A 21,855-nucleotide genomic window follows, 5' to 3' on the forward strand; every position below is an offset into this window, starting at 1 on the left:
CCGGCATTTATTGCCCATCCCTAATTGCCCTTGAGAAGGTGGTGGTGAGCCGCCTTCTTGAACCGCTGCAGTCCGTGTGGTGACGGTTCTCCCACAGTGCTGTTAGGAAGGGAGTTCCAGGATTTTGACCCAGCGACAATGAAGGAACGGCGATATATTTCCAAGTCGGGATGGTGTGTGACTTGGAGGGGAACGTGCAGGTGGTGTTGTTCCCATGCGCCTGCTGCCCTTGTCCTTCTAGGTGGTAGAGGTCGCGGGTTTGGGAGGTGCTGTCGAAGAAGCCTTGGCGAGTTCTAAGCACATGCAGTGCAGATTGTGTTGAGAAAAGCCCCTCACATATTGACCCACATTATGGACTAGTAATGGGCTTCAATTCCATGTAGAAATAATACAGGTACATCCTACAACCCAAATCCCTGAACTTCCCATCTCTGACCCTGAACGATCAGTCCTCAGCAAAGGCCTCAGCTTCATCCCCTTATGCCCCCCCCCCTCCCCATCTCAATGAATTTCGAGCTCGGAACGATGCTGAGCTCTTCTTCTGTCGCTTTTGCCTCCGCGTCCACTTCTTTGGCCAGAAGTCTTCCCTCGCATGGCAGACTCTTTTTCCCGTCTTCAGAATTCTCATTCCACTTGGACCTCTTCTTCAGGCCTCTTATCATCTCTTGATCTTTTCATTTGGAACTGCTGGCGTGACATCGTCCATCTCAATTTCTCTACTCTCCTCACTCACTCTAACCTACGTCCCTCTGAACTTGCAGCACTCCGTTCTCTCAAGTCCAACCCTGACATTGTCATTAAACCTGCTGACAAGGGCGGCGCCGTTGTTGTTTGGCGAACAGACCTCTACGTTGCGAAGGATGAACGCCAACTCTCCAACATCTCCTCCTACCACCTCCTGGACCATGACCCCACCGCCGAACATCAAGCCATCATTCCCAGACCTTCACTGGCTTCATCTCCTCTGGAGGTCAGCCCCCCCATGAACTCCAACCTCATAGTCCCCGAATCACACACAGCCCGCTTCTATCTCCTTCCCAAGATCCACAAACAGGACTGCCCCGGTAGATCGATCGTTTTAGCCTGTTCTTGCCTCACAGAACTTATTTCTTTCTATTTCAACTCTATTTTTTCTCCCCTTGTCCAGTCTCTTCCTTATCTACTATAAGCCCACCAACACCCACAGCTATCTTGATTACACTTCCTTCCACCCCGCTTTCTGTAAGGACATTATTCCATTCTCCCAGTTTCTCCGTCTCCGTTGCATCTGTTCTGACGATGCCACCTTCCGCACCAGTGCTTCCGATATGTCTTCCTTTCTCTTCAACCGAGGATTCTCCTCAACTGTGGTTGACAGAGCCCTCGACCATGGCTGTCCCATTTCCCATTTGGTAGGAAGAATGAGGAACAGCAACGTAAACTAAATGGTGCAATTTTAAGGGGAATGCAGGAACAGAGAGACCTGGGGGTGTACGTACAAAATCTTTGAAGATGGCAGGACGAGTTGAGAAGGCTATTAACAAAGCATACGGGATCCTTGGCTTTATGAACAGAGGCAGTGAGTGCAAAGGCAAGGAAGTTATGCTAAACCTTTATAAATCACTGATTAGGCCTTAGTTGGAGTATTGTGTCCAATTCTGGGCACCACACTTTAGGAAGGATGTCAAGGCCTTAGAAAGGGTGCAGAGGAGATTTACTAGATTGGTAACAGGGATACTGGACTTCAGTTACGTGGAGAGACTGGAGAAGCTGGGCTAGTTCTCCTTAGAGCAGAGAAGGTAAAGGGGAGATTTGACAAAGGTGTTCAAAATCATGAAAGGTTTTGGCAGCGTAAATAAGGAGAAACTATTTCCAGTGGCAGAAGGGTAGGTAACCAAAGGACACAGATTTAAGGTGATCAGCAAAAGAACCGGAGGCGAGATGTGGTGGCATTTTTTATGCAGCAAATTGTTATGATCTGGAATGCACTGCCTGAAAGGGTTGTGGAATCAGATTCAATAATAACTTTCAAAAGAGAATTGGATAAATACTTAGGAACATAGGAACAGGAGTAGGCCATTCATCCCCTCGTGCCTACTCTGCCATTTGATAAGATCATGGCTGATCTGTGATCTAATTCCATATACCCGCCTTTGGCCCATATCCCTTAATACCTTTGGTTGCCAAAAAGCTATCTATCTCAGATTTAAATTTAGCAATTGAGCTAGTATCAACTGCCGTTTGCGGAAGAAAGTTCCAAACTTCTACCACCCTTTGTGTGTAGAAATGTTTTCTAATCTCGCTCCTGAAAGGTCTGGCTCTAATTTTTAGACTGTGCCCCCTACTCCTAAAATCCCCAACCAGTGGAAATAGTTTCTCTCTATCCACCCTATCTGTTCCCCTTAATATCTTATAAACTTCGATCAGATCACCCCTTAACCTTCGAAACTCAAAAGAATACAACCCCAAATTGTGTAATCTCTCCTCATAACTTAACCCTTGAAGTCCGGGTATCATTCTAGTAAACCTACGCTGTACTCCCTCCAAGGCCAATATGTCCTTCCGAAGGTGCGGTGCCCAGAACTGCTCACAGTACTCCAGGTGTGGTCTAACCAGGGTTTTGTATAGCTGCAGCATAACTTCTGCCCCCTTGTACTCCAGTCCTCTAGATATAAAGGCCAGCATTCCATTAGCCTCATTGATTATTTTCTGCACCTGTTCATGACACATCAATGATCTATGTACCTGTACCCCTAGGTCCCTTTGGACATCCAATGTTTTTAACTTTTTACCATTTAGAAAGTACCCTGTTCTATCCTTTTTTGTACCAAAGTGGATGACTTCACATTTGTCTACATTGAATTCCATTTGCCACAGTTTTGCCCATTCACCTAATCTATCAATATCGCTTTGTAATTTTATGTTTTCATCTACACTGCTTACAATGCCACCAATCTTTGTGTCATCGGCAAACTTAGATATGAGACTTTCTATGCCTTCAACTAAGTCGTTAATAAATAGTGAATAATTGAGGCCCCAAGACAGATCCCTGTGGGACTCCACTAGTCACATCCTGCCAATGTGAGTACCTACCCATTATCCCTACTCTCTGTCTTGAAGGGGAAAAATTTGCAGCATTATGGAGGAAGGACAAGGCAATGGGATAATTGGATAGCTCTATAAAAGAGCCAGCACAGGCACAATGGGCCAAATAGCCTCCTTCTGTGCTGTATCATTCTATGAATCTATAATTTTCCCTTGTCCTCACCTTCCACCCCACCAGCCTCCACATTCAACGGATCACCCTCCGCCATTCCCGCCACCTCCAGCGTGATGCCACCACCAAACACATCTTCCCTTCCCCTCTCCTTTCAGCATTCTGACGAGATTGTTCCCTCCACGACATGCTGCCCCACTCTTCTATCATCCTTTTCCTCTGCCCCCGGCACCTTCCCATGCGAGCGCAGGAGATGCAACACCTGCCCTTTCACCTCCTCCCTTCCCACCGTCCAGGGCCCTGAACTCTCCTTTCAGGTGAAACAGTGATTTAGTTGTATTTCTTTCAACTTAGTATACTGTATTTGCTGCTCACGATGTGGTCTCAATATTGGGGAGACAAACGCAGATCGGGTGATCACTTTGCTGAACATCTCCACTCAGTCCGCAAGTGTGACCCTGAGCTTCCGGTTGCTTGCCATTTTAATTCTCCGTTCCACTCCCACTCTGACCTCTCTGTCCTCAGCCTTGTACATTGTGCCAATGAAGCTTAACAGAAGCTTGAGGGACAGCACCTCATCTTTTGATTAGGTATTTTACAACCCTCCGGCCTCAACATTGAGTTCAACAACTTCAGATAATAATCACTGTTTCCATTATTTCGGACAGCAGGTGCTGGTACTGATTCTGCTGTTGCCATTTACAGCTCCTCTAGACTCATCTTTTGTTCCTTTACTTGTCCCATCGCCACCACCCTTTTGCCTTGCACCATCATCTCTATTGTCATTTAATCACTGCTGCCCTTCACCTTATCACAGCCCTTCCCTTTTGTTCTTTCCTCCCCCCCCCCCCCCCCACTTTTTTCCCCTGGCTCTGTACTTGCTTATAAACTGTTAAATCTCTAACTTCTTCCAGTTCTGATGAAAGGTCATCGACCTGAAATGTTAACTTTTTTTTTCTCCACAGATGCTGCCTGACCTGCTAAGTGTTTTATCCATTTTCTATTTTTACATCCTACAACCTACCTGGCTAATCTCGGCACAAGATGATGCAAGTGGTCTCACGAATGCCCTATTTAATGAATGGCAAAGTACAGAGGTTGACTATTCCAGATTGTGAAGTTCAGTAAATCAGCAACAACAGCAAGCAGAATGACAATCTTAAATATAAGTGTGAAATAAGAAGATACTGGGCCGGATTTTGGTGCAAAAATAACAGTGAAGCTAACAGCTCTCAGCGTTAGTCATGTGCAAATCAGACAGTAACTTCCCGCAATCGCACATGCGCAGTTAAACGCAGAAATCAAGAAGCTGCTGTACGAGATGTGATGCTCCTCCAAAAGCTGCGCGAATTCGGCATCTCGCTGGCTGGCTCCCCGTTCAAATGTATTGAATGAAGTGTAATTCCTGTACTTACCTGATAGATATGAACTAATCTCGCCAAAAAAAGTTGTCGTCATTTCAAGTTCAAAAACCTTTTAATGATGTGGTAAGTCTTAATTATTGCCAAACAACCTCCCTGCCACTGAAAATTAACTTTTACAAGTATAGAGTTTCATTCCTTCAGATGTTAATTATTGTTGGACATAAAAAAAATGAAGTAATTTGTTTTTTACTTTTCATTCTGTCTTTTATTTGTCTCTTAATTCCATCTTTCTTACCCTCTCTTTATTTCGCTTTCTGTACTTGATTTGACATTGAATTCACTATTCTAACTTACACTTCCTGGTTCTGACTCTAAGCTGTTATCAACGATGCTTCAGTCTGATTGGTTAAGGAGATATACAGCTGCTGATGAAAGTTCTGACGAAAGGTCATCGACCTGAAATGTTAACTCTGTTTCTTTCTCCACAGATGCTGCCTGACTTGCTGAGCTTTTCCAGCATTTTCTGTTTATATTTTACACAGCTACTTGCCCTGTTCACACAGGTCCCAGATGCCCTGTAAAGGGCGCCGTGCTTATTGGCTCACTAATTTAGAGGAACTTGTCATGGAAAAGCTCATAGAAAATCGATGGACAAGTGCAAGTCTAATGAACAGTGGGCGCTGTTCGTTCGCTGCTCACAGCGAAATCCGGACTATTATATTTTCGAGTGAGTCAGATGTAAACTTGCTCAGCAAATGCCAGGAAGGCATAAACAGCCAAACAAACTCTCCTTTTACCCTTTTTGGATTCAACTTATTATTCACCAACCAAATTTCCTCCTGCAGAGGTGCACTGGATGCTGATAGCTATCACATGAATTCTGAGGTGGATGACAGAACCTGAGTAATGAATGACTGTAAGTCGGGATAGCTGAAATGTCTCACCCTGAGTTGTTCTTGACTCTTAACACCCAAATATAAACCTGTACGGTGAAGGAATCCTTTTGGAATACTGTTAAAGTTCTTAGTACTATAGTGTGGAAGCCCTGTTTGTTTAGGTTAGCTCTCTCAATTGCCAGCCTCTTAAATGGAGAAGTCCTGAGTTATATCTGGCTTTACATCTGTAACAGTAAATCATGTTAGTACAAGGTTTGGAGAGGCTGGGTGATGTTTAGTGTGAGCAAGCCTGAAAACCAGGCTTTCTGCGACATGATGAGTATGGCTTTCTCCATTTTGATTTTATGAATAATCTTGAGTATCGCCAAAGTGATTCCTAAGGAATACTCAATGCTTCTCAATGGTCAAAAACAACCTGCTTTTTTTGTTCACAATATTGCAAAGAGATTTACAATACAGGAACTTATTTAAGTAAGTTCATCATATATAATTTTCTTTTACAGCAATATATTTTTCAACCAAACACCAAAGGAAGATAACAGAAATAAATATAAAATTATGAAAACATACTGCATTAAACTCATAAAATTAATAACGAGTTTAATTACCATCAGAAATCTTGTTATTGGATATACCACCTGCATAAATGGAAGTCCAAATACTCAGCGCAATATTCAAGAGGTTGTGGTTGGGAGGGCACGGTCTTGCATATTTTCTGGCTATGGCCAGAAATGTAGCCCAACTAGCAAGAAGAGCTGCATGGAACCCCAAAGAACACCAAATGCACAGTCAAGCCAGAGCCGGCACATTGGTTTCTGGTTAGTGTGATCCCCTTGTCTCTGGATGGGCAAACTCCTGGATTTCTTTCTAGCCACTTGCTGCTATCAGCAAGCAGATAAATATCATCTAGTCAACTTGGTTTAAGGTGCTTTAGAAGATAGCTAATCCAAAGAAAATGACCAAGAAATTCCTCGAGCTAGGGTTGGAGAGGGGTGTTGTTTTCAGTTGCACTTACTGCAAGGGGCCATCAGAAACCTGCAATCAAGATAATCAGCATCCATACCATGTTACATCCCATTTGCTTAAAGTTATCGGTATTGAAAAATTTTGATTTAAGAGATCTAAATTTTCCTTTACCTATTTGAAAGAGAAAATGGTAATATTGATAAATAAGTGACCCAGTTCCCTTTTAGTCTTTGGGTGCTCAGGACTGTTCTTTTCATGCTGATTTGTGGGGTTAGATTTTTGGTGTCACCATATCATATGGTCTGCTGAGCTATCAGCAGCAATACAACACCCACCACTCCCTCCCACCACCATCCCCCACTTTGATGTTTGGACTGAAGTATGGTTTAAAATGGCCACCTGTGGGTAAAGTCAATATCTGAAATAGTCAGTTTGCTATCTCCTTATTAAGGAACCAGTTGTTACTATGTATCATACTCCTCAGGCAATTAGCCAGGACATTCTCTTTCCAACCATATGCTGGTATCATTAAAAGTCATAACTTAAATTCCGTAATAAAACAAAAAAATTCAGTGTCTATTTTTGAAGACAGTAATGGATTTCCCTATCATAATCACAATATTGATTCACTTTACTGTTGCAAAGGGCAGGGTTACCTGCTTATGAAACATGAAGAAAACGTGTCAGCCAGCCAGTCAGCGAAACTGAGTCCAAGCAGATTAATGTATCATTAGACTTTTCTCATCCAGTCAAAGGTGGGATCTGTAGCTAGTTACCATTAGACACTGATTATAACCCTACACCTGCTTGGAAATACTCTATTTGGGAGGGTTAGCCGTATGCTAGATTCACCTTTCATAGACTGTTCGAGGAAATGTTTGGATCACAGTCCATTGAATTGGAAAGAATAGCTTGAGTCATTTTAATGAACAGGTGTGCACACAGCCACTCAAAGATAACTGCAGCCATCGACTGAATTCAGCTTCCAGCAATGAAAAATGCCAACTACTTCAAGTTGCCAGAAGACAATACCCTGGCAAGGAGATAATACCCTGGAACTTGAATTCTACAGAATGTCTGGCTATGTAGGAGGAAGCATTCCTATAGTTCTGGTACTGTTGGTAACTAATTTTTGTATGGAGCAAGCAGATTTTACAAATTTTTTATGAACAATGTTTAAATTGCCCATAAGACAAAATTAACAGTCACTTGGACAAGTGTGGATCAATTAAGGAAAGCCAGGACAGATTTGTTAACGGCAAATCATGTTTAACTAACTTGATTGAGTTTTTTGATGAGATAACAGAGAGGGTCGATGAGGGCAATGCGGTTGATGTGGTGTATATGGACTTCCAAAAGGCGTTTGATAAAGTGCCGCATAATAGGCTTGTCATCAAAGTTGAACCCTATGGAATAAAAGGGGCAGTGGCAGCATGGATACGAAATTGGCTAAGTTACAGAGAGTAGTGGTGAACGGTTGTTTTTCGGATTGGAGGGAGGTATACAGTGGTGTTCCCCAGGGGTCGATACTAGGGCCATTACTTTTTTTGAGATATATTAATGACTTGGACTTGAGTGTACAGGGCACAATTTCAAAATTTGCAGATGACATAAAACTTGGAAGGATAGCGAACAGTGAGGAGGATAGTGATAGACTTCAAGAGGACATAGACAGTCTGGTGGAATGGGCGGACATGTGGCAGATGAAATTTAACGCAGAAAAGTGTGAAGTGATACATTTTGGTAGGAAGAATGTGGAGAGGCAATATAAACTAAAGGGTACAATTCAAAAAGGGGTGCAGGAACTGAGACATCTAAGGGTATATGTGCACAAATCGTTGAAGGTGGCAGGGCAGGTTGAGAGAGCAGTTAAGAAAGCATTAGGGATCCTGTGCTTTATAAATAGAAGCATAGAGTACAAAAGTAAGGAAGTCATGATGAACCTTTAGAAAACACTGGTTCAGCCACAACTGGAGTATTATGTCCAGTTCTGGCACCGCACTTTAGGAAGGATGTGAAGGCCTTAGAGAGGGTGCAGAAGAGATTTACTAGAATGATTCCAGGTTTGAGGGACTTCAGCTACGTAGATAGGCTGGAGAAGCTGGGGTTGTTCTCCTTAGAGCATGAAAAGGTTGAGAGGAGATTAGAGGTATTCAAAATCATGAAGGGTCTAGGCAGAGTAGATAGAGAGAAACTGTCCCATTGGCAGAAGGGTCAATAACCAGAGGACATAGATTTAAGGTGATTGGCAAAAGAACCAAAAGCGACATGAGGAAAAACTTTTTTACACAGCGAGTGGTTAGGATCTGAAATGCACTGCCTGAGGGGGTGGTGGAGGCAGATTCAACCATGGCTTTCAAAAGGGAACTGGATAAGTACTTGAAGGGAAAAAATTTGCAGGGCTATGGGGATAGGGCGGGGGACTGGGACTAGCTGGATTGCTCTTGCAGAGTGCTGGCACGGATCCAATGGGCCGAATGGCCTCCTTCCGTGCTGTAACCATTCTATGATTTTATAAGGCAACATCCATTAACAATCTGTTATCAAAAAGCAATAAAAAATCAATCAGGGAAGGAAGTGCTTCTCATAAGCAGTAGCAGATCAGAGTATACATTACCATTACAGGAAACTCTGCACAGGCAGTGAATTGACACATTATTAGAAAATAAACCGAAATAAAATTACAGTTTCTTACAACATGTTAACACCGTTTAGCAATGAAGAAATGATAAAAACTTAAAAGAAGATTTTAAGCTTCATACTCTCTAGCCAAATACAGAATCAGTATCGATTTGAAAACAACTATGATTCCTTACTAGTGGGACTAAGCTTACATGACCAGTCATATCATAGTAACAGAATGAACTACAGAGATGTAGAATGTGGGACATAGATGTACTCTCATTGTACAGGATGTCACTCAAAATGTTTGTCAAATAGAATCCCATATCCACTGCGTCGACAAGAGCCAGTGTTTCAGCAGCCAGAGTGCTTTTAACAACCCTTTTTATTTTCTTAGCTTCCCAAGGTAAAGGACATTTCCCATTCTCATCTGTAAGAAACACCATGAAACCAACTGCACTAGAACACCCATCAGGAAGATTAGCATGTGAAGCATCGTCAAAGATAACTAGCTTCATTTTCTTTGGGTCACCTAAGGATGGGAACTTAAGTAAGCATTTATCTATATTTATTTTTCGTAATGTTTTATTTGCCTTTAAAACATTCTCTACTATGGGGTGTTTTATTGAAGTACTTAACTCCAACACATCAAAACTAGCATCTGGTCTAGTCTGAGTGTACAACCAGTTCAACTGACCAATCAAGCTTTGTAATTACTCTGTCTCTTTAGATATAACATCACCTTTCTGTGATGACCTAGTACAAATCACCGGTTTGGGAGTAACACTCTCTAAATAGCACTATTGATTTAAAGTTATACCAGATTCACTCTGCATAATATCTAAACTATTTAAAAGTCCCACAGGCCTGACTCCCAATTTTAAATTCTACTCTAATCTTACTCATGACGAATTTCTCAAATTCCACAGTATCAACCCATGAGAAATCATCAAAAGGCTTCATGAAGGTGACTGAAAGTTTTCCATTATGGTACCAATAAAACATTGCAGGATCTGATTTTAGTTGAACACAACCTATTTTCAGCAAAACAGATCTCACCGAAAAATACCATACGAAGCATCATTCAGGCCATAGGCATTTGTTTCGTTTCCATAGTTTTTCTTCCGCATCTGCTGCCTCTTTATTCGGTTTCAGAAACACTTCTCTCTGAAAAATATCGCCCTGCAGAAATGCGGCTTTTATGTCAATTGACCTTCACTCTCATGAATATGTTGTCAAAAGAGCCAAAAAGATTTTTAAGATTGCCTTTCCAGCAGTGGGAGAATCCACTTGAACTTCTGTATCACCCAGTTTCTCTTCAAAACCCTGGCTACCAATCTCGCTTTAGCCTTATAAGTCCCATTTGCAAAGACTTTTTCAGTACAAACCCATCTATGCGACAAAGCTGGTTGACCCTTATCTGTTACCTTAGAATAAACTCCAAATTCTTTCCAACTATCTAACTCCCTTTGTTTTGCCTCTCTTACTGGTTTATCCTCAAGTTTATTGGCAGCCACCAAAACTTCACGATCATGAGGACTTCTAAGAACATAAGACATAGGAGCAGGAGTAGGCCATACGGCCCCTCGAGCCTGCTCCGCCATTCAATCAGATCATGGCTGATCTTTGACCTCAACTCCACTTTCCTGCCTGATCCCTACATCCCTTGATTCCCCAAGAGTCCAGAAATCTATCTATCTCAGCTCTGAACATATTCAACGACTCAGCATCCACAGCCCTCTGGGGTTTCTGCTTCTAGTTCTGTTACGTGACTGTTCTGTGGTCTTTGTTTCATCGTCTGACCTAGTCAAGCTACGTCTTCTACTTCCACTTCTATGTCTGCAGGGACTACTACTGCGAGATATCCCTCTTTCATCTCTAGTTCATGATCGTTTTCTGAAGTGAGATTCACTTCCAGACTCCCTATCACCACTTGTACTCCGCTTTTGTACTCTCCACTCTTTAACCCCATTCTACCAGTCCATGTACCTCACTTTATGGCCGTCATCCTGGACATTCAACCAAAATTTAAACTTACCAGTAGCTTTGCCTGCATGTCCCAAAATTGTCACATCCCTCCATTCATCAGTCCCTTCATGAACATATGTTACCCGTGTACCCACTTTGGGTAATTGTTCTGTGGATGTGATAGCTCCGTCATGTGTTTCTTGATCACTGACATTACCACTGTCCAGCCCTTGATCTACCTCAGTCTGTACCTCAGGAACCTCATCAAAAAAATCATGAACATCTGAGGCACAAGGTGTCTCGTTTACTTCTATCAACGACTCAGAGTCTGAGATTTTGTAATTAATTCCAATTAATCATGAGGAATGAACCTTAATGGTTTGATTGCCATGTTGGACAAATACTGTCTTACCTTCACAACCTATTACCTTACCAGGGTCTTTCTATTCCCTATGACCCTCTCTTTTATAGTATACCAAATCTCCTGAATTGAACTCTGTCTCAGGTGGTCTAATATGATGCCTCAGTGCTCTACGAATTTTCTCTGATACCTCAGCCTTGATAAAAGCCCGTCTCCCTGCATGCACAGCATTTAAATGCTCAGAAAAAATGGCACTAATTGTAGTACCTTCTAGAGCAGGAGGATTATCACAAAGAACAGAAGGTAACTTGGGATTGCGCCCATAGACTAGTTGGTAAGGATTATATCCTCCAACCACCTGAAGAGAATTCTTTGCATGAACTGCCTATGCTAGGGCAGTTGACAATTTACACTCTGTTCGATCAGCCAAAATTTTATGCACCATGATATCAATCACAGCATGATTCCTTTCACAGAGACCATTGCTAACAGGGCTCTCAGTTGCTGTATTCATGACAATTATATTCATATTCTCACACATATCTCTGAACTCCACGTTCATGAATTCACCTCCATTAACGGTCAAAAACTTTGCTGGTATCCCAAGTCCTTTCCCTATCCATTTTTCCATAATTTTATCTAGAATAACCTTCTTCTCCTTACTATATATTAGTGTAGACATACTAAATCTCATTGCCAAGTCAATAAAATGTAAGATGATAACATTTTTGTCTTTGTCCCATACCTTTAGATCCATAGCAACTACCTCGTTAAAGTCACGTGCTAATGGGACACTTACAATAGGATGTGGGATGTCCATCTATACTTTTAAAAAGATGTCACAGTTCTCACTAATCTCTTCAAATTAGCCTCATATACTCCTCATCAACTACACCTGCATCTTTTAGCAGGATTTTTAAACATTGACAAGTAGAGTGAGCAAATTGTCTATTTGACAATTTGTTTTATTTCTCTCTTATCCTTAATGCCTGATGCTATTAATACTTAACACACTGATGAGAAACATCAGGTTTTATTAAGGGGATACAATAATGCCCTGACTGGGTAAACTGCAAATCAAACAATTTGTCAAAAATATTTGCCTCATTGTGTTCCATGTCAAGTTATTTTTTTGCCTTTTTCATGGAAGGTTTACCCAAAAGCATAGGTATCTCACTAGAGACTACATCCGTACTTATAAAATGGCTTACTCCAGCTATCTTACATAGTATTACTACTCTCTTGAGTGACCTCAAGATGTTGTCATCTCCAAACCTAAAACATGTAGAACTTTTATATTCCTTAACCTTGCTTCGATCCTCACTACTTAGTGAATCAAGATAACATTCTAACCAATCTTCTACCCCGCATATAGTTGAAATACATGCATTATCTCATGCCGCACAATTAAAGGAATCCATGACTTATGCATTCATCACAGCATTATGGCCAGTATAATATGTTCATATTCATCATTATCTTCATCCTCTTCCTCAGAACTACTTTCTTCATATGTCATTTCCAAAGATCCTGTGTCTTCGCTCTGGGCAATTTGCCTCATCATGATACTTAGAGTCACATCTAAAGCATCTACTGATTTTTCCTTGGGCATTGCTGGAATTCAGATGTCCGTTATTACTGTCCCAATTTTGTCTTCTGTTGATATAATTGGATTTGCTGTACCTGCTTTCATCACCAATCTGGCTGTCTTTAATCATTCCGGCATAATGACGCTTGTGTCTGGTCTCTTGAAAATTTTCAAACCTGGTCTGGAGCCTGCGTTTAGTATCTGGGACATTTTGAAACCTGGTAACCATCGAATCATCTACTCTTCGTATCACAGCGGGAGGACTCATTTGTTCCATGAAGGCTGAAGGGAATGACTGATTTCCCAGGAATTTTTTAAAGGCAGTAGACACTCGATCCAACAGAGTCTCCTTTTCCGAGAACTGGCGCCAGTTAGCCTGTCCAAATGAGACACCTTAGCACAATCTAAAAGCTAGTACCCATCCAGGGATTCCCAATTTGAACTTTGTCACCCTTTTGTACAATTTGTTAAAGTCCATGATATACTCTTCCATTGAATGACCGTCCTTTTTCTGAAATCTATCAAATGCTGACCAGGCCTCATAGGCACTTAGCAGGTCATCTTTCTTGTAGATTTGATCCAAAAATTCTATTAGAAAGGTAAAACCTTCATCATTATCCAAAAGATCTGCATCCATCTCACAAAATACCTTACTTCTGATTTTACTTTGTTCAGGAAGCGACAACGCCAAGGCCATGCCTCATTTTCTCTTTGGCAGAGTAGTAACCCAGTCCTCACACCCACCATTTTAATGCCCTCACACTGTACAACGTTTGTGTTCCTCTTACATCAATAAGATTATGTACACCAAAACAAAATCTTTTACTTCACTACTCCCACAGATTACATTGTTGATTTGGTAAATGCTTACATGACTGAATGCCTATCTACAAGTCACAACACTAGGAGCAGGAAGGGTTTGGCGCCAGAACTTGAAACTGTCACGAGAAGTCCTGCATTTCGCAAACTGCGAACTCCACTTCCCCCTTTTCTTCTGGATTGTCAGCAGGAGCGCCAGGAGCTCAATTGTTGATTCCAGGACACGCACAGATAATCTGGGCGGGTTGCCAACCCTACATATCGCTGTAATGCACCTGCAAAGCACTTTAGCATGGCTCGTCACCAAGTAGGACAGTTATAGCATTGTTTAATTGCAACCTCATTACTATTATTTGGGCAAGTTGCCGGTGTCTGCAACCATAATTCTACATATTAAAAGCATATTTACGGTTGCATCATCAATAATTGGAGAATTTCATTACCTTTTGAATTACAATTTGTGAGCCTTGACAGGCTCTTTGACTATTGTCTACATGCAGACACACACATACATTTTCTAGCTAGGAATCAAAGGAACAGGAATCACAGCTGATTTCTTTTTCACTTTCCCTAGCCCAAGGAAGCCAATTGCAACACTCCCAAGACATCAGCTAACTTAGCACAGATACACTAGGCCGAAGGAGAATACCTTTTTTTTAAGAAAAGTAAGTTCCACTTCTAGGGAAATTGTTTAACCTATGAAAAGAGGCTTTTATGGAATTCTAAGGATATAGCATACACACAGGAACAAATTAATTACTTTTCTTAAAAAAAAGGTATTCTCCTTCGGCCTAGTGTATCTGTGCTAAGTTAGCTGATGTCTTGGGAGTGTTGCAATTGGCTTCCTTGGGCTAGGGAAAGTGAAAAAGAAATCAGCTGTGATACCTGTTCCTTTGATTCCTAGCTAGAAAATGTATGTGTGTGTCTGCATGTAGACAATAGTCAAAGAGCCTGTCAAGGCTCACAAATTGAAGAACATCCAGTTGGAAGTGCTGCCAGGGTCGTGGGTTAGATTTTCTGCCCATTAACTGCGATTGGATGAAAAATCTAATCTTGTATTTCACCAAGCCTTCTGAAGAGGGTGAAAATGTGAAGGGAATAAAGGGAGGTGGATACAAAATTTTTTCAGGCCTGTAATCAGCCTCCCGACATGGAGCGCGCGCCCCAGCCGGGAGGCCTGAGGCTGTCCTGGATTCAGGCCTTGGGCCTCATTAATATTAATTGGGCAAGTGGCCAGTGTCTCTCGCGCCTCCCACAGGCAGCTCGCCCACTGTATCAAGATGAATGTCGGGCTGCTTGCGCCACTGTCAGCAGCCAATGGTAAATCCCAGAGGGGTGGGCGAGATGGCAGGGCGGGTATCAATTATGGGCCAGTAGTGGCCATCGGGATTGCTGTGGGAGAGGAGTACTCCTGCTCCACCTGGCTCCACCTCAAACTTTAAAAAAAAATTACCTTTTTATTGGCGGCCGCTTGCTAGAGCGTATCCATACCTGGGAAACCCGAGCGGAACAAGCCTGACACTGCTCCGCTCAGGGCAGCCCTAGGGTCCTAAGACAGGTATTAATCCACTCATTGACGTATGGAAGGCCCTAACGCCTGTTTCATACAGCCACCCCAGACGCCTGAAAAATGGACCAGCCCAATTTCAAAACAGATATCTTTCAGGTGTCTTTGGGGCACAGTACGTCAGTCCCCGAAATTGGCCCTCCATTGCGCCTATTTTACGTCTGTAAAACAGGCACAATGAGGTCCAGTTTCAACTCCTATTAGTATTTGCACTGTGCAGACCTATGAATATTAAGGAGTTCTAGGAATTTGTAAAGAATATGAGGGTAGTGAGAGATCTGAGCACTGCAGTCAAGAACGAGTCCTTGGTTTGGTCACCAAGTTGAGACACCCAGGGCAAGGTAAGTCTGGCCAGCACTTGAGTCTGGGTAGCATAAACAGGAACCCTTAAGGTATTCACTCTGTGTATGTTGTGCTAAAATTGTGTTTATCTAACTCGAGTTGGACAAATAAGAGTGTTAATGGTTAACCCAACATTGTATGTATGTCTGTAATTCCCTGAGTCACGAACATGGTAACATAGGGTAAAGGCACGTTCCTTTTTGCCTACAATCTCTCTCCCTATCTCCTTGGATTCTGCTTTGGATTCAGGTTCTGTATGAAGGTGACAATGCTGAACTGGGAGCCTCAGTCAAAGCCAAACTGTACTTGGACTTCACATGAAAATATCAGCCGGCATCTGAACCAAACCGAGAGATCAAAGAGCACAAAGGGCAGCAGGCTCGGTGTTTGGGGCACTTCTCACGGGGCACAAAGTCCTAAACTCAGCTGAGCACCAACATTTCTAAATAACTCCCTGGGCTCGGACTCAATAAAGAAGGGTTTTCATAGAATGATAGAAATTACAGCACAGGAGGGGGCCATCTGGCCTCCAGTGCCTGTGCCGGTGCTGGCACTCTCTCCTGTAACCCCATTCCCCCCAGATCCTTTTATATTCCTCCTTTTCAAATACTTATCCCATTCTCTTTTAAATGATGTTCTCGTCCCTGCCTCAATAGCCACTTGTGACGAAGCATCCCATGGTCTAATAGCCCTCCAATCAAGAACCTTCCTTCTCCCTTCTCCTTTGGTTTTCCTGTGAGGATCCTCGGTCTCCGTCCCCTTGTTCCCCATTTGCCCACCAGTGGAAAAAATCTTTCACTGTTTAAACATAGTAAGGTCCCCAGGTTTTACTCACCCCTTTACTGGCTGCTCCTTTCTTGGTGCCACACCCATTCACCATGTTGATGATGCTGCTGCTTCCAGCTCTGCAGGAAATACTGGGCCCCACATCCACTCCATTCCCCAGTATCTCTCTCCCCCCACGTCCGAGCCTCAATCCCCCCTGACTCCCAGTCCCCCTCTCTCCCCCCACCCAAGCTCTAATCTCCTGACCCCCATTCCCTGGTCTCCCTCTCTCTCCCATCCTCCAACCAGTCCACTGGCTCCCTCTCTCCCGACCTCCAGTCCACTGCCTCACTCTTTCCCTGCCCCGAGCCACAATCCCCCCAGTCTGCTCTCACCTACATCCACCCCCCCACCCTGAGCTCAAATGCCCTTCCCCCAATCTCTGTTCACCCTAGCCCTGCTCCTCTACCAGCTCCGTCTCTCTCTGTCCCACCCGCCCCAGACTCACGGCTGCTTCTCCACCAGCTGGTCCTGTTTCCAGTCATCCCTAAGTGGGGGCTGGCTCTGTGCATCGGGGGGCTGGGGAGGGGGGGATGATGTCACCGAGCTGGAGGTGATGCTGCAGCGAGAAAATTAAACAGTGAAGTTCTCCCGGGAGCAGTGTACAGTAGATTCACGTCCCATTCCTCGAGACTCCCAGGCAATTTGGGAGGGTTGGTAACTCTAGCAAGAAATCCTTGGGCCTCCCCAGCCTGGTCTTGCCTCTCCCTCCCAGCACCAGCACCCCTGGGGAACCCCACCTCCCAGCACTAGCTTCATGCCAGAGACCATTCCTTTGGGTCTCCGTCCTTGGGCTCCCAAATTCTTTTACCGCCCATCGGCCCTGATGTCACTCCTGTTTTTGTCGGGCGGGCGACAGTGGTGGAGTATTTAAATGAGGCTTGGGAGTAAAATGGCCTGTGCCTCAGGCTGAACTCTCTGCAAGGGTTTCCCTCCCACCAAGCACCCCCACCCGCCCCAAGTTAAAATCAACCCTAATGTGTTGTAATATCTTCTCTGAAAAAATACTTGTCTTAACTACAGTTCCAAGTCAAAAACAGGAAGCATAGTACAAACTGAAGCAGACAGCTGTGAACAATAACCTCTTTATAATTCCCTATCATCAGACACAATGCTCAAGTCATCACCATTGCAAGTGGAAGAACAAGATATGCAACATTATTCTCTTGCCATCAGATGACTCAACTGTACCAGGTTACACGTTTGAAAAAATTATTTTCAAGCCACAGCACTGCTTTCAGCTTAAATTTGAAAAATCGAAGGCCTAGTGACACAGCAAATAGATACACTGCAGTAACAAGTGAACACCGGTTTGCTTAAAACTCCACAAAGCCAACAGGCCAGAGCTGGGTTAAGTCAGCCCTTTGCTGACATTAAAAAGGTGAAAAATGAAGCTGAAAATATCCTCAGGCTGTCCAAAGTCTTAACATTTCACTTTGCCCCAGTTGGATTTATACCTTAAAGTAGTTTCTAACTACTTGGCAAAATTTGATTTGCACAATTTCAAACTACAGTTTTCTCTGACAAGAAAAGTCAACCTGTTTTGCATTAATGAAAACTGGCCTAATATTCTCTTTCAAGCAACTGTCTAATTCTCTTTTGAAAGAATTGATGGATTCTGCTCAACAACAGTTTGCGGCAAAGAACTGATTATTCAAACCACTCTGTGCACATACGATTTCCAACAGAGAATTCCTGATCTCAGCCAGATTAAAGGGTAATGAACTAAATAAAAATGGAGCATGGGGAATAAACAAAAATGGTTAACACAAGCTGTCTTCGGAGATCTCTCAGTGGTTGTTGAACATGTCAAAATCGTAAAGACGCCCGGGAAACCCGTCTAATGGGTTTTCTGTCCACAATTTGACCCCTTGCCCCCTTCCTGGCTCGGGGTCACAATCATAGCCCAGATATTAAAATTTGGCAAGGACAAGTTTCACTTATTCAGAACGTCTCAAAATTATTTACAACTAATGGATTACTTTCTTTTTTGAAGTAATGCCACTGTTGTTATGCAGGCAAACACGGCAAGACCCACAAACAGCAAATGAATGAATGACTTGATAATCTATTGGTGAGAGGGCCTTCTTTTGCATGGAGCGCTGTAGGCCCTCCAAAGAGAATAATCAAGTGAAAAAGTTATAGGTGGCCACCGTCTCCTTCCCAACACTGCACATATAAAAGGATTGCAGGAAAATGTTTCAATAACTGTACCAGGTTAGCCAAGTTGGGAGAACCCATCATAACCTTCAATTTATACAACATACTAGGCATGCAATTACTTCCCTTCACTTCACAAAGCACTTTGAAGCCTTACCATGCATGCTCTTCACTCATATTCTTATAAACATTCAGCCCAAAATAATCTTCCCATGCAGTTCAATATAAATGCCACCACACCCAATATGGCTGCATGCTGACACTTGACTATTTCTGTGTCTTACCTTAACAAACAGCACATAAAAACTGTGAGAAAACACTTTAAGGTGCAGACGCCAAAACTTTCAGACTGCTATTCTCACATGAGGAAAAAGCCCTTAAACTTCTGGGAAGGGAGACCATAGGAGGGCAGCGAGCAAGCTCAGGATTCATTAACAACTTCTGTTGCTCTTCCACTCACTAACTCACAGCAAAGAATTCTTTCATTCACTAACTCTCAGCAAAGAATTTACTGAAGCCTTTTATCATGTCACTCCTTCTGCTGAAAGCTAAAGATGAAGGCTGATCATTAGGTCACTATTGTAACCTGCCTTCCTCTTCTCTTTCTTGAGATATGCCAGACGAAGGAAAGCCATACCCAGTCTATCCAACCATGCCAGAACTTCACATCTCATATGGTGCTCACTCTCTTCCTCCCTCCCAAACAACAGCTCAGGTACATCCATCACAGTGGATTTAGAGAGTGAGCTGGTGGGTATGCACTGAATGAGACACAGTGCACAAGTGAACATTAGCAGTTCGCAGTAGCACAGAAGAAAAACCTGGAAAACCAGTTCCTTCTCGTCTCCACCGTTGAGTCTGTAGATTCGGATCTGATGAGACCTGATTTGACCTGATCTGTACTGCGTACAGTTCTGGTCACCATATTACAGGAAAGATATGATTGCACTAGTGAGGGAACAGAAGAGATTTACAAGGATGTTGCTAGGGCTGGAGAATTTTAGCTATGAGAAAAGGTTGGATAGGCTGGGGTTGTTTTCTTTGGAACAAAGGAGGCTGAGGGGAGATTTAATTGAGGTATATAAAATTATGACGGGACTAGATAGTGTGGATATGGAGGACCTATTTCCCTTAGCAGAGGGGTCAGTGACCAGGTGGCATAGATTTAAAGTAATAGGTAGAAGGATTAGAGGGGAGCTGAGGAGAAATATTTTCACCCAGAGGGTAGGGGGGGGGGGTGCTGGAACTCACTGCCTAAAAGGGTGGTAGAGGCAGAAACCCTCAACTCATTTAAAAAGTACTTGGATGTGCACTTGGTGTGCCATAATCTACAGGGCTATGGACCATGTGCTGGAAAGTGGGATTAAGCTGGATAGCTCTTTTTCAGTCGGCACGGAGGTGATGAGCCGAATGGCCTCGTTCTGTGCCATAACTGTCTATGATTCTATGATTTCAAAAGAAAGATACTTTTTGAACATCAAACACTGATGCAGGCATTGAGGACTGTGCCAAGCAGTGTGCTTCAGATAACTCAGGGGGAGGAGTCTACTAGCCACATGTGCACTGCTTTGTAGGCCAGTTTTGTGACACTGTAGGCCACATGGAGTGTGTGGCAACTTCAAGGACATCTGCAGAGGAGACCCCCAAGCCAGAGCTCCGGATGACAGGATGGACCTCTTCAATGAAGGCTCAGACTGCTGCCAGTCATGTCACTGGCCACAGCCAGTACCACTGATAGAGCCTTGACTTACCTCCTTACCTCTCATACTCTTTCTCTGTCATCACCAGGGTGTCAAGGAAATTCACTTATGTAAAGCACAACCTGTGCAAACACAAGCCTTGTTTGAACCAACAAACGTTCTGTAACATCATATAACCTGCCACAAGGGGTTCTGCAAGTTTGAAGAACAGTTCATTAAAAGGGACAATTCACCTGTTTCTTGCATCATCATGGCATGCATGTATTCATATGAGGGAAAACTAGTCTCCATGCCACTTGCATTTCTTTAACATTCTCTTCTCTCCCCACAAAAGAAAAGATGGCATATAACAACTGACAGCAAACTGCAAATGGGGGAAGAACCCTAATACTGAAAACCATGGGCTCGATTTTCAAATAAAAGTCCAGGTGAATTCGGGGTGGGAGGGGGCAGCGAAAATCGGTAAAATCTGGAGCCAATTAAAGCCGGCGGGACGATATTTGAAGAAGCAAATGTACCTCACTGAGGTACTTAAGGTACTTTGTTTTTTACATAGTAGGTAGTTGCAATGATTTTCAACTTATTTGGCAGCTTTCCCACGGCTTCCAATTCACTCCTGGTGAAGGGCCGGATCAAGCAAAAACAAACTAAATAAATTAAATAAAATAACATTTCACAAAGTTAAAAAATAAATAAACCTACCTTTCAAATGATGTCACCTGCACCCCCCTGCTTCAATGTCCGATGTCTCCGCCCCCGATGCCTCTTCTCCGATGTCTTGCCCCCCCCCCCCGATGTCGCGTCTCTGATGTCTCCCCCCCTTCGATGTCTCTTTTCCGATATCTCTTCTCCGAAGTCTCACCCCCCGATATCTCTTCTCCAAAGTCTCACCCCCCGATGTCTATTCTCTGATGTCTCACCCCCCGATGTCTCTTCTGCGATGTCTCCCCCCATCCTCCGACGATGCCCCCCACATCTTTGTGTCCCTGCTATCTTTGTCTCCCCCCCGATCTTTGTCCACCCCCCTCCGATCTTTGTGCCCCTCCCCCCCATTCTCTGTTCCAGCGCTCAATGACATCTCTCTCTCTCTTTCTACCCACCAACCCCCCCGCCACCTCGGCGTTGCAACTCCTGTCGGCAGCCAGCCTATCAATGTGGGCACAAAACCCGGAAACAAGATTAATGAGCATCAATTACCTTGCGATCGTGTGGGGAAAGGTAAGTTTTTTTTATTTGGGTTTGCTGCGCGCCCATTGACCCCATCCCGCCACCCTTTTAAAATTGAGCCCCATAAGTCAATACAAACAGAAAGTTCTGCAAATAATAGGCAGATAGACAAGAAAGGCTGGAGGAGAAAGTGAATGCAGAAGGTTGGTAAAAGTAGGGCAAGGCTCATCATAAGCAGAACCAGCTTTCTGTACTTTCTCAAAGTATTGCGATGCCTTTACACTCAGCTGCAATTTCTTCAAAGTCAAATATCA

The 21,855-nt window shown here is 43.4% G+C and overlaps 1 protein-coding gene across 1 annotated transcript in view; it reads right to left on the bottom strand.

Moving 5' to 3' along the window:
• slc27a6 (solute carrier family 27 member 6) overlaps window positions 1–21,855 on the bottom strand; it is a 58,580-nt gene that overhangs the window by 6,841 nt on the left and 29,884 nt on the right. The window lies entirely within an intron of this gene.

The sequence above is a fragment of the Heptranchias perlo genome, chromosome 4 (assembly GCF_035084215.1).
Source record: "Heptranchias perlo isolate sHepPer1 chromosome 4, sHepPer1.hap1, whole genome shotgun sequence".
Classification (NCBI taxonomy): Eukaryota; Metazoa; Chordata; class Chondrichthyes; order Hexanchiformes; family Hexanchidae; genus Heptranchias; species Heptranchias perlo.